The sequence below is a fragment of the Phaethon aethereus genome (assembly GCF_964289735.1).
Source record: "Phaethon aethereus genome assembly, chromosome: 2".
Taxonomy (NCBI): Eukaryota; Metazoa; Chordata; class Aves; order Phaethontiformes; family Phaethontidae; genus Phaethon; species Phaethon aethereus.
In genome coordinates this window covers 139,580,602-139,595,158 of record NC_138582.1, presented here as the reverse complement: position 1 = coordinate 139,595,158, position 14,557 = coordinate 139,580,602, and positions in this window count along the sequence as shown.

The window sequence follows — 14,557 nt, the reverse complement described above, 5'->3', positions numbered from 1 at the left end:
ATATTGCAGAATCACTCTTTAACATTCAACAACCAATGTAGTTTGTTATAGGAAGGCTTTTTGTTTTATTTTAAACTTAATTCAACCTCAATCAAAGAGTAATATATTCTCTGGTCAATGGAAATCATTAAAAAGTCCTGATGGAAAAAATTATTAAATTTAGATGCTTTTCACTGTATGCATCTTGGGCAGATATCATTCCTGTTACTAAAATACAAAATGAAAGACATTGAGGGATTCTTGGTTTTGTTGTTTTTCTTCCTGTGTTTTCCAAATTTCTTCTAAATTTTGCTTTGCTGATGTTGCTTATGTTTAACATCATTCCTGCATATATGCTTCCTGCAGGTAGATCAATGAAAGGGCAACAGTGGGATGTCATGTCTCAAAAAATAAATACACAGAAGAAACTTGTAATAATCATCTCCCTACACTATTTCTGATGAGAGGAACAAAACAGAACAGAACTCAGAACATCTACTATTTCCTTGATTTATGAATTGACAGAGGTAGCATAGAACAGAATGTATACCTACTACAGAGGCAGTATAGAACTTTTACAGGTTATTATTAAACATGTGTTAGTACAAAGTGGTTTATGACAAAGGTGCAGATCTTACAAGGATGATGGAGAAGGACAACAGTTGACTAAAGAACTAAGGAATCAATAATGAAGAGAGAAACAGAGGAAGTATTGATGGGGTGAATTTAAGCTAGGAATTTCCATGAAAATACACTCTGTGTAAAACATAAAAGAAAACGGTAATATTTTCTTGGTTGATGCAGCACAAGCTAAAAAGCAGAGAAGAGAAGAAATATATAGGCAGCTAATGGTATTACATTTTCCTTAGCTTGAAAAAAACACCCTATAAAAAGTGAGCATCAGATGAAGAACAAGAATTGTAAGAAATTATTTTAAAGTACATTTGAAATTAAAAACTACACATATGCCTGTCACTCACTATATTTGAGTATAATGTCATAAAACAATCAAGGGATCTAAAAGAATTCAAACTTGCATTTCTTAACTAATTAGATCTGACTAACTAATTAGGCCAACCTCATTTGTATTTTCATTAAATATGTTCAGGAGAGAACTTTTTTTGGAAAAACAACACAGAGTAGGAGATACACTATCTTAATAAGCCAGAGATGTATCTTGAACTATACTAACTTCAGTATACCTGACTGCAGAGAACAATTAACACCACCACAATCAGCACCAAGACTTAAAGGTTTGGGTACTACTACAGTACATATTCAAGAGATATGTGTATTATTATGACTGAAAGTGAACAGAACTTAAAAGCAAGATGGAGGGTTCGAATTTGTAAAGCTGAAATAAATTGGAAATAATTATGAAGACTTATCTGTAAAAGGAAATTGAAAGAAAATAAATAATAGAGAAGAAGAAAGAACTAATTACATTTAATTACTTTAAAAGAAAGATTTTCCAGAGGGCTGATGGAATGAAGACAAAGAAGAACATGTCTCCAAAGATGGTTTGTATAAGTGAAAATTAAGTACGAAAAGTAGAAAAAATGAGTTTAATAATGAAAAAAAGTAAAGAGAATAAAGTAGCAAGGAAGTCAGCAGCAGTCCTCAAAAAGAAACTTTTAGTGGATTCGTTAGAGAAAGAAGAGAAATCAATACTGGCTAGCTAGCACCTGCTCTATTTATGGCCCTTAAATCTCAGATTCTTATATAGTTTTTGGTGGAATTTATGAATATTTTTTATCCTTCTGAAGCTGTGTTTTGGTGACAGGTCAGGGATCTATCTAGATCAGTTGAACAACGTATTTTATAATAACGTAATTAAGGATATTTTGCTATATCTAAAATAGAGAAGATTCCTAAAGAAGCATACACTTTTCTTTGATGTACTTTGTACTGCTGTCTTTGCCTATTGATATCTTTATTAGAAGTATTTATATGTAATATACACATCAGTATTACATTGCAGATACTTCAAGTAACTAATTTTTTATATACATGCTGTGTTAAAAGTTCATAGATAATTTTTTTTTCTTAATACTTCCTATTATCATTAAAATTCTCATGTTTTTTCATATTTTCAACATGCAGTTGAAAGTATGTAACAAAAAACATATTCCACTGACTTTTCTGGGAACAGATTTGCATACAGATTCCAGGGAAAAAATTAGAAATTTATCAATACGTCTTTTGCCCTTATATTTTGTTTTACAGGACATGCTATTTAAATGCTACGTTCTGTTCTACTTGCACTGTCACAGCTACCAACATAGGTTGTTCTAGATTTACACCATATAAATAGGATGAAATAGAGGAAGTGGTTTCTGAGAGCAGCAGGATCCTGTAAGTAAAGCACTCAGTGGCATGCTTAGATAGTTTTGCTGTGTACTCCAGTTCTGCTGTTGGTCCATTACTTGACTTTGACATCTAGGATCTATGCACATAAAACCAGCTCTGTGATTTAAGACTGCAATTTTTAAAATCCTCCCTTAACAAGACAACCCTCAAGTATTCAGTAAAAAAAAATTTTTTTTCCCCTGGGTAATTAATGATCTAATTTTAAAGACGTCCACAACTTCCTTATTTTTGTTAGTACTTAACAGATCAATGCCTAGGCCTCCAGTGGGACATTTTCTTTCGTATCCCCTTGGGAGACTAAATATAGTGGTCATGTTTCAATCATTCCCACTGTAAACATACAATCAAGGTCTGTACAAGCCGCAGGGGAATTGATTGCGTTCACTCAGAAATATAGTCAAAGGGCAAAGAGGTAATGTTCCAAAAACTTAGCAGAATCTCAGAATGGTTGAGGTTGGAAGGGATCTCTGGAGGTCATCTGGTCCAACCCTCCTGGCTCGAACAGTGTCACCAAGAGCAGGTTACCCAGCGTTGCCCAGCGATTGAAGTATATGATACAAGTGTTTCAGTTCAGACTTCTCTTCCAGAAGGGACACAAACTTGTGAATCTTACCTCACAGGAAGATAATTAATCATCTTCACTCCCTGTGAACAGCAACCAATACAGAAGAGATGAACTGGACCAAAACCTGAGGAATGGTGCTGTACTGGTACTCCTCCAGAAGGACCAAGAACTTAGTTCTATTTTCTGTTTCCTCTGGGATCCAGGATGCTTTTCCACCTAGGGGGTCTAAAAAGCCATGTTTTGAACTGAATTTTGATACAATAAAAATCTGTTCTTTAACTGAAAAGAAGTGACAGAGACAGATCCCCTCAAGACCAGACTGAATGTTAAAATTCTGGCATAGGGGGAGAGGGAGGCTTTGAACCCGCTCAGAAAAGGTTTAAAACAAGTTCTTCTAATTTTTATGTTGTCACTTTCTCATTTTCCTGACAAGTTTTAAAAAGAAATGTTCACACTTTTGAAGATGATGTGAATACCTGTTGGATATGCTCTGACGGGTCTATCAGATAAAGCTGTTTAAAGGACTCTGGGATAAATCTCTAGTTCAACTTTCTCATGAACTGCCATGATGCCTCAACTACGAAGACCAGCACTATTTTGGATATGTGAATATGTGCAACTCTAGGTTTCTAAGAAGTTTTAAAGAGCAAGAGACATATGGAATTTAGTATTAAGCAGCAAGGTGCAAGATCCACATACTTGGAATTAGATTCTAAATGTTTGCCTAGATCATCTAATCAATCATTTATACTATTTTTAGAGCAAACCTTTTATCTCCTTATATATGTTTTATTTCTCCAGATTAAAATTATCTGGAACAACCAGTTTCTCTGATGTGAATACTTATACAGTGACCAGCACAAGGGAGTATCAAAACTGGTTTGGTCTGTAATATAAATTGATTCCATGGGACTGTGTATGGTCATCCAGCTTATATACTCTTCAACCTTATAGCTATATAGTAAAGGAAACATTTGCTTCTAAAAGCTAAATTAAACCAAAATCAGGTAACCAAACAATAAATACAATACATGCATTTGCTACTGCCTGAATGCAAATCTTAACTACACTTTTTAGGCTAGTTATGGTATACTCAGGTTTTAAGTATACCAAGTAATTTAATGCTTCCTCCATTTTCTGTAATTACTTTAGCATTTTTTTTATTATATTTTAGTTTTAATATCTTTGCAATGCTGAGTATATTTCCATGTATTACAAACACTTTGATGAGCCTTTATTTTCAAGAATAGTCTCTCTGTCTTGAATGGAATTACTGCTGCCTGTCTGCCAATAGAAACAAATATGCACAGCCCACCTCAGAACAAAAAAGCAGTCCTGGTGCTGAAAAAGTTTATAATTTCTATCAGTTATATATTCAGGCATATTATCTGGAAACTACCTCCTTGATGTTGTACATTTGCATATGTATGAAGAGTTACCAGCCTGCACACAGTTATTCTTTGTGCAGTGTTTTAGCACTTGTGAGTAGGAATTTCAGACCCCATCCACCACTTTTACTCTTTAGTGATTGGTCCCTGATCCTGCTGTAGGAGGCTTTACCTGACATAGATACTGAGGAAAGTAGGCCTGGTGCAGAAGAAAGAGAGGTATCATCCTGCTTGACAACTCAAAATAGTGCTGCAGCCAGCAGAGCTGCTATGCGTGTGGCTCTGGGGTAAGATATAGATAGTCTTTTCCAGCTCCTCACCTGAATCACCTTCAGAAAATGTAAATGTGGCTTAAATTGCCAAAGTCCAACTTCCTTGCTTCTGGGGTTTTTTTCCAAATCTGTGATGGTCATCTTAAAGGTACACCACTTTTTTTTTTTTTTAGAGGTGACTGTAAACTCAGGTCTTATTCAAATGGTACTGTGCTTTTAAAAACAGCTTTCAATTTGCTTTTAACAAAGGTGATGGAATATTTCATGAAAAATTCATTATTCGCAAAGCTGTTTTTAATGTTAGAACGACTAAGACATATAACAGCACCTTATAAACTAATTCCCATTTGATTTAGTGGAAATGCTGAACTTAAAATAACTGAAGTATTTTTACAAATGCATCCTTGATGACACTGCAGCAGTTGATTTTTATTTGTATATGTCTCTCTGTTATGGTCCCTCTTCAGAACTCACTTATTTCAGACTTAAGGTAGTAACAAATTTTATCTACAAGAAGGGCAACAGTGGCTTTAATATTCTTGGCCACTCTACGCTGTCCTTCCCCTTCCACCTACTAGAAGCCACTGGCAGAGAAGAAAAGAGTCAGATGGGTTCCTCGCTAGGGACTTCAACCTATGAGAAGTGCCGAATGCAGAAAAAAGGCAGAGGAGGAAGATCAAGATCAAAAAGCACTTTGGTGGACCTGCCATAGGGGCTTGCTGTTGTACCCTGTAGCTTCTGTCTGTGATGCAAGGTGAACTCAGCAAGGGGGATCTGGAGTCTAAGGAATTTAAATTTTGATGTAAACAGAGGTACTCCATAGAGAGAACCCCTAGCAGGGTGGTCCTCAGGAATGGATTAGCAAGGCAATATAGATGTAGCTATTACTCATATCTGCTTGCTATTAAGTTATTGTAAGTTATCAGAATCATAAAATATATTGCAGTCTAAACATTCAAACGCAACATAGAATTCAACAATGATATATATAGCAGGTATAGAAATCAGGAAGCAGGAATAATAAAGTACTCTAGTTAGGTACAGAGAAATAAATAAAGTAGGACACCTGGAAAGACCAGGATGTACACTATGATTGTCTTGATATATTATAGTTTTAAAAAAAAATTCAAGAGCAGTATTGTTCTATGGCACTTCTGGAAGAACAGTGATTTTGTATAGCATTAAATAGTGCAGTGTAGTATATATTGCTAAGAGCAACTAATGGACTAACTGAAACTGGAAGTCTTTAAAATAAAATACCAATTAGAAAAATGTGTTCCTCATGTATAAAGATCTTAAAAAGTCAACATATGATATAACAACATTATGACTAGGGAGGGCTTTGGTTTAGCTTGTCTTTAGCCAAGTTCAAGTTTCATAAAAGAGGTTTATGTGTTCCTGCTCTCTGTTGGATCTACCTTTCAATAACGTTTTAACATAGCGGTCAGTTTTCACTAAATCTGATAGGACAGTTAAGAACATAAGAGCAGAAATCTCAAAGATGATAAACTCTTACAAAATTTATGAAAGCCAATGACCAAGCAGGTAAGAGACATTCAGTTTAGTACCTTGCCTAGGAGATAGGTTTCAGCGTGAGCAAAGCAGTTATCTATTCTCTTTGGTCTGTCAGCTGACCCACATGCTCACAGTGGGAAGCAGGGAGAATTTGGATTATTTCCATATAAGAATGAGGATTCCAATTTACATAGACCCAGTGCAAGGTCTGTTTGAGACTGAAAGTACTAGAGAGGTAATTCCTGGCATGAAGCATTTGGAAATGGAGAGGAGAGAAGAATTTATGGGGCTGATGTTGCTCAAGCATTCTATCCCTGTAAGGATCCAGTGGGGTATTGAGTTAAAGTGCAGTCCAGAGAGTCACAGATCTTCACAGGTTTTTCAAGATACCACTAAGGCCTTGTGGCAAAGCTGCCCATGCAATGATACATTTCCATTTTAAATAGAAATGTTGCAGAAAAACAATTTTAACATGCAAAGACAACAATTAATTGCTCAAAGGTACTTCTTAAATAATTGAGCTACTTTCTCAGCCTGAGGTCCCAATCTATTCCCACAATAACCAAATTTACAAATTTTATCAGAAGAGAAAGTACGTAAGAGATGCTTCTCCCCTTCTTAAAGAAAAAAGTGCCCTATATTTAGGAGAAATGCTGAGCTCTGATTTGACTGAATGCTACAGCAAATAAAAAGACCTCAGCTATAGTTTTAAAAATCCCCACTTCACACTATTTTAAAGTTTTTAATTGGATGTCACAAATGTAATCATTTAGAAGTTATTATATTATACCTTTCATGATACATTGAGAGGAATTAATCCTTCATGAAGAAGGTTGGTGATTTTTTGTCATTAGAGGCTACAGATGGGATCCTAGATATATAAAAATTGAGACATCTTTGTAGTATTGTATCTAGTATTATAGAAATGTACTTTAATCTCATTTTTAGAAAAAAGTTAATCCAATGAACTATATGTAAAGAATAATAAAAGATGACCTTAAATAAAGAGATCAGAGGAAAAGCTGAGGGATGAAACCAGATTAAATGACTCATGTTAACTTTCCATGATTTTAAAAAACTAAATTATGACAAAGAGGAAATAGAAAAATATCATGAAAATACCAGAGAAATGGAAAGTTTGTTTAATGAGCTGTAAATTAAGGAGAATTTTTAAATATGTATAAAAAAGGAAGATAAGAACATGGAGCAATTCCCCAAGTTAAAATGCTCTATCAGTCTGCAAACCATTTTCTTAATAATTGTGTCTCAGCTAGAAAAAAATACAACAGTGTGTTTGGTATGTACTTTGTTTTCAATATCTATAAGGCCCGTGAGGAGGTTATGCGATTTTAGTAATATTTGACATTAGATAGTAGTGCAGAAAAACAACCGAAAAAGTGATGATACTCAGTCTTCAGGAAGCAGGCAGTGAGATACTACTTATCCCAAGATAAATGTTTCTGAGAAGCTGCGAACTATAGTAATAGGCCAAAATCATAGATATTGCATCTGCATACAAATTATGCACCTGAATAAGAAGTGTTTAATATAATTCTTAAGAAAAATAACTTTGAAAAACACCTTCTTACTAAAAGGTATTCAAAACAATTATCAAGGCTATGGAACAGTAGTAGTAACCGATGCTGCACTGAGAAGCATTCCAATTTTCTCAGCTGAACTGATATAATAGATTAAAAATTCAAAAAAGTTGCATAATTCACAAAAGAAGAACTAAATCATTAGCACTGACTGTAAAATTACTTGCAAGGAAACAACACTTTGGTTTGCTGATGCCCTAGTCCTGTATTGCTTTTTAATGGCACAATGAGCTGTCAATTGAGATTAAGTTCTTTGAAAGGGTCTTTTCATTAAATTAAGCTTCTTAATAAAAGTAATTACTTTTCTAATTCCCCACTGGGCAATTAAAATATAAGCGAGTATCAACTAGAGAAAAAAAGAAGAATTTCAATCACTTCAATTGATAGTTGGACTGGGCCCATAACATCAGAACCAAAGCTATGGACTTGGCAAAATAATATACAAGCAAGAATGGGACTCAATATGTTGCAGAAAAGAAGTAGAACGAGAAATTTAATAATTGTAATGCAGAAAGAAGATGATTTCTTTGTTTAATTATAATTAGGTTCCCCTTAAATTGATATATTTTCAAAAGCAAAGAAAAAGAAGGAAAAGGAAGAGTAGCAGCTTTTCCTTGCAATATTTAGATCAGATAGCTGAGGGCAAGTGTATTCTACTAAAGCAGATGAAAGCAAGTTTAATGGTCTTAGTGAAATGTTCGGATTTTTATTCATGTAATAGCAAGTCCTTCCTAAAATTTAGAGTTTCTAAAGGGGATAATGTCTTGACAAAGAGTTCCCTGAATTTATAGCAGATTTTACAGGCCTCTCTCCATGTGCAAATTTGGTGCTGTGTAATGACAGCTGAAAGATTTATGGGTTTTTGTGGAATTAGCAGAGTTGGGCTGCAGAGCAAATAATCAGTTGATTTCTGTTGAGAAAATGTGTCCTGGGAAAAGCACACTGGACACTGACTAATGCTGAAACACACTGCACAGACGTAATATTTTTTTCTGTTCCCAGACACTCCAAGTTGACCAAAGGGATCTAGGTACACAGCTCCTGTGGAACAATCATCTGCTGCATTAAAAATAAAAGATAGGTGGGTTGCAAAACAGATGGAAACTTTCAAGTTGTTTCTTTAATTCAATTAGGTATTCATTTTTATTAAGAATCACAAAGATTTTGTGGTCTAAAACCCAGGATATTACAGTGAGAATCACGAGACCTTTTCCCTTCCTGCTCCTAGTGCTGACTTGCGGGATAACTCTGATTCCTCTTTCTGTTGCCTGAGTTCTGCTTTCCCACTCATTTGTCTTGTCTAAATGTGGATTAGGTAGAACTGCTTCTTTCTGTATAGTGCCTAGCATACATGCAGTACAATTCACTATAGGCTTATGAAATTCTGGTGAGACAACTGAGACACATCCTGGAAACAGCACTTAAGTAACTAAAAAGCAACCTTTTGGATGCGTACACCTCCACATAAGCCAGAAAGGGTGGTCTCTCAGTTCTTCCTGGCTTTCTCTTTACAAAAGCAGACACACTGAAAATGGCAAGTATGAAACCACATACTTAATTAACTTTCTATCTAAACCCATTAACTAAACTTCCTTTGGCTTATAGCAAAATCTCCTTCCACAGAGTCATTACAAAGAGTCAGTTGAACAAACAACTCAAAAATACAGTACGATGTTTGTCTATGTGAGTTTTTAAATTTTGTTTCATAACAGGCTTCCTTTAATATTTGCATTTTGCCCTAACTCTTATAATTAGAAACCATATCTATTTCAGTATATCTTATAAGTAGTAAGTAGATTTTCTATATTAGGCCAGTCATCACATAGAACCAAGGACAGAGAAAAAGTGAAGAGTTGTTAAACAAAGTAAGAGTCCCATTCTTCCTTGGATACTATATAGAATGCTCTCTTTAGTTGTCCTAGTTGTTATTAAGTCTTAGCTGTAAGCAACATGCGAGAATATTAAGCACAGTACCTAGGTTTAACTAGAGACTTCTAATGCAGGATTAGCAATGGACTGACTGCTAGGCTGCTTAGAATTCAAGCAATAAAATTGCTTTGGGGAAGTGAACATAAAGTAACATGTATTGTATATTAGATGATTACACCACAGGACATCCCATAATCAGCTTCACTGCTGCTTCACTATCTATTGATAGCTATGCCAAAACAATTTGTGTCTTGCAAAATGAATCCTCAGCCTTGAAAAACAAATGAAAGTCTAGTTTTATTATTCATGAATTAACAATAAAAATTGTTTGTAACTACGGGAAATAATGTCCACCTTAATTAAAAAGTAATTTCAAACATTGATTTTAAATGTGCGTGTGTATATCAAAATTGTTTGTTGTGCCAACCGATTCATACATCAGAAATGCTGCACACAGTATGAACAGAAACATGGAAGCATCTGTGAGAGACGGGCGTGAAGTTCTCCTGCCTCACTGTGTGCACAGCCTAATCTTAAAGAAACACTTCCTGCATTGCTAGTATTCGAATATAGTCAGTATAGTCAGTATATCTTTTCTTATTTTTAATTTGTTTCTAAACAGGGAGATTCTTATTGAAGGATTCTTCTTGTATTCATATGCATATCTTCCATGGGTTTCATTCCACTTCTCTATATCTTCACTAGACCTCAACTGACAATAAATATTTTGTATTTTATGTATATACAAAGCACGCAATTAAACTGCTGTAGTCTGTGAAATTACATTACTTAGGTGTATTAAGGTAATTGAATACTGTTCAAGAACTACCCTCATTTCAAAATTTTATGAATTACATACCCACTTACCCCTAAAAATCTGAGATGTTCTCTTTTTTAAAGCATACTGTTCATCCAAAAATTGTCATAAAATACAAAACATTGCCATTGCACACCAACTTGAAGTGAACGCTCATGAATACACAATAACTTTAAAATTATTCAGTCAAAATAATTTATAGTCATATATAATTTATGTAAACAGACTCAATTCTTGGAAAAAAAAAAATCAGGAACAAAAGCTGAACTAAAACTATTAATGAATTTGATAAGAAACCTGCCTCCAGATAGATATGGTCTTCTTTAAAGATCATTTAAAAAGTGAACATGCATCATCAGGCCCCTGGACCAGAGTTTAGTTAAAAAAAATCTCATTCTTTCTAATATTGATTTACCTCAAATTTTTGTATATTTATAGTAAATTCTGGCACTGAAGATGGAAAAAAGGTTTATTCACACTCCACAATATCATAAAAAGTGGGTTTAAAAACCCACAACAAGCCTATAACATAAACCTCAAGAATCTCAAGTGAGATTTAGCTCACAGTTTAAGATGACAGGTTTTCCATTACAGTCAGTGAAAATACAATCAGTGCAGAGTATAGAACCTACAGCTATTCAGCCAGCCCAACGGGGGTGTCCACTTCGGAGTAAGCTAGACATCTGTCTAGGCTGTATGAACCAGATCCTTACAGGCTTCAAGGGGTGTGTATTTTTTTGCATCTAAGCACCTCTAGATGGACATGTAAATTCCAGTGTCTCAGTCCACAAGCTGAAATTTGCTGCTGTCTGTCGCTAAGCACTTCCTTAAAATTGTGTTTAAAATAGAGGAAAGTAAGAGAGTTCCTTTTTTTCCTTATCTTACAGAACTATTTGACTTGCATTTTTTTAATAATATTCAGGGTGTACTTAATTAAAATGGAGTATGCAACCCTGAGCTTCCTGTTATTAACTCTTTTCTGCAAATCAGTAGCAGTTCCTTTTAAATCAATGGGGTTGTTCTGTCTCTATGGTATCACTAATACTGCAAAACTTCCAGTTTAAAAACCTGTACCAGGACAATTGTACTTTTGCCAGTCCAGCTTTTATGAACAATATGCGTTTTTGCAGACATTATGGCTACACCTGCAATTCTCTGACCTCAGAGATCTCAGTAGAGTCTCACAGACTTGATATTTCGTATTCACATTTGTCTTACAGGCAGGCAATTTGGTCTGACTTCAGAATGCCTATTGAGGCCAACCACCTTTGGGAGAGGCAACAGGGCCTTTGTAGGATCATCTCTGGTTGCCTCTGCCCTTGGGTGAACCTCAAGAGCAGCAGGCACAGATGAAGTGTCACAGTCAGATGTGACAAGTCTGAATTTTCTGTGGCATGGTCTGAACAATAAGACTCCCATAAAGCCATGAGAAATACCCACTCTGGTGCCTCAGAGATGCTGCAAATAATTTTCCAGAAGATAAATATTTTGTGAAGGCAGAAAATTTAGACTTATAGCCTTGTCAGGAGCTTGCTCCTATACAGAAGTACAGAGACAAGTGCATGCATCTTCTTGCAGCTGCATCAGTTAGGGAATGATTTTTTTGTGATTTTTTAAAAATTAATTAAATATAGTACTTATTATTAAAAAAATGGAAAGAAAAAGAAAATACATTACTACCAAAATGTAGACCTGGTTGCTAAAAATAAACTGTATGATGCAGAGAATTATCAAGTACATTGTTTTATAAATTACTTGATTTACCCGTGTATTCTGATTTAACATGGCCATTTGAACATGAACACTTGGCAGCAAGAAAAATCCTACCATGGGCTATTGTTTATTCCAAACATTATTATCACCCATGGCTCTGCATATCTTCCATTCATTTATAACTGTGGAACATCAGGAGAACAGAACAGTTGAATTACCTGACAGATTTGAGCTGGGCAGTGCATGGTTTCAAAAACAGTCCTTGTTTCTGGATTCCGTTTCCGTTAATCTGCAAGTTAAAGCATTTGAAATGCATTTACATGTGAAGTGTGACACTAAATAACAGCTAAAGCAACTGTGCCCTTCTTAAAGAAATCAATAACTTTTACCTATAAGGTAGTTCCATCAAAATCAAGGTGTCACTGAATTGTGTTTTCACCAACAAGCCATTTTGCCTTGCTTTTTATTAAGTCTGCATTTTGGGGGGCTGTTCTAAGCCAAAAAAAAAAAACCCAAACAAAACAGCCTTGCATTGTAATAACCAAGATTGACGGAGTTAGTACCCTAGGCTCCTTATAAAACAGATGGAAGTGTGCAAACCACAGGAAACAACCACTGTGAAGTTACAGTAAACTAAACCAGTTGGTATATGGTGGAAGAGTGTAGAAGTGAACACAGTATACAGCAGAAAAGTCAGTTTCTCTAATCCTAATTTTCCTTACCCCACATGTCCCTTGATGTTCCTGCTAAACACAGTCTTTGCAAATAAGGCATATTTGCAAATAAATTTAGTAGAAATGTTATTCATATATGCTTAGTGTTATGCCTAATCATCATAGAATAGCAATCCGAACCCATTCAGTACACCCACTGAATGGCACCCAATTTATGTTATTCTACCACTAACACTTTTGCAGTTTACAGAGCTGAAAACAGCTTTGTCTGCATCTTGGATAATATGTACTACCTCTGATCAGCAGTTTTCCATTCAAGCTTTAATCAAAACAATACACTGAGCATTCACATGGGGCATTAGATAAGCCTTTTACTAGAAGCTGACTCAGAATCTCTCCATTCATTCAAACATTTCTGGAAAATTCATTTTAACTAAATGCACACATTTTTGCTACTCAGTAAGAAAGTTTATCCTATGAAGGTGAACTTGCTGCAAGAGCTCAAACCTTTGTTTAATTTGCTAACTGAAGCAGAAAAAGTGCAGAAAGATCAGAGGGAATTTATATTTCTGTAATTGTAAGTCTATTTTACTGATGTTATCAAAACATATTTCCTAATGATTCACATCCAATTTATTCCTTTTCACTTTATACTTCAGTTATCAATAGATTTTCAAATGTACCCAGCTGAACTAAAGACTAAGAACACAAATTAAAGGTTTTTGTTGAAGAAGAAACTTATAATGATTTACTTTCATAAGAACAATCTGTAACTCTTCATCATGTTACTTGTTACTAGTAAGTATTTAACAGATATGTTTACTCTATTAAAATGTTTAAGGATATCAGTGGAATGGGAAATTATTGAACTTCCATACACGACATGAAAAACAGCAACATAAAAATATATACTGGGTAGTAACATTGATATTATAATAGTACAATCTAGAGCAGCTTTAGGATTACATTATCCATCTGTACTTAAGAACTGTATCTTGACAAAAAAAAGGAGAAGAGCAAGAGCAAAAGTCATCCATTATGGCTAAAATTAGTCATACTCTTTTGGATTAAGAAAATCCAGGCAAGTGCATGTGAAAACTTTTTATTAACAAACTGATTTCTGTTTTTCATAGAAAAAAGAACAAATTACATGCAACATGCCAGGCTAAAACTGTGGCCCTGCAGATAAACTTTTGACAATAGCTGTTGAATTGGCATTAATAAACGCTATTTTCTGCAGGAAAAAGATCAAACTGTATTTAATAAAAAAAGTGAAAGCTGATGTTTTATATAACATGGTATGGTGTTTTTTTCTTTGTCTTCTTCCCCCAGTAATTTGAACAAAGAGAAATATTTGCTTACTGGGTAGAAGAGAATGCAGTTGGCTATTAGAGGTTCAGGACACGAGTTACAGCAATTATAAATAATTATTGCTACATTTTTTGTAGCAATACAACCCCTGTTGGTTGCAGGGTTTTTTAAAAAAATATTCTATTGAAAAACAGGAATAGTTTTACTATAGTGAAATACTATAACTGTATATCATTATAACTGCATTTATCCCTATCTGTAAATTTACAGAATCATTCAGCTGAACAATAACAGAATCTCAAACATGTGCATGAAATGTTTTCTTCAGGAATACTTAAAATAGAAAAGTTACATTAATATGTTTTGGAACAAGAAAAAGAAAATCAAACCTTGTATTGCAGAAAGGATGATCTGAACCTCCTGACA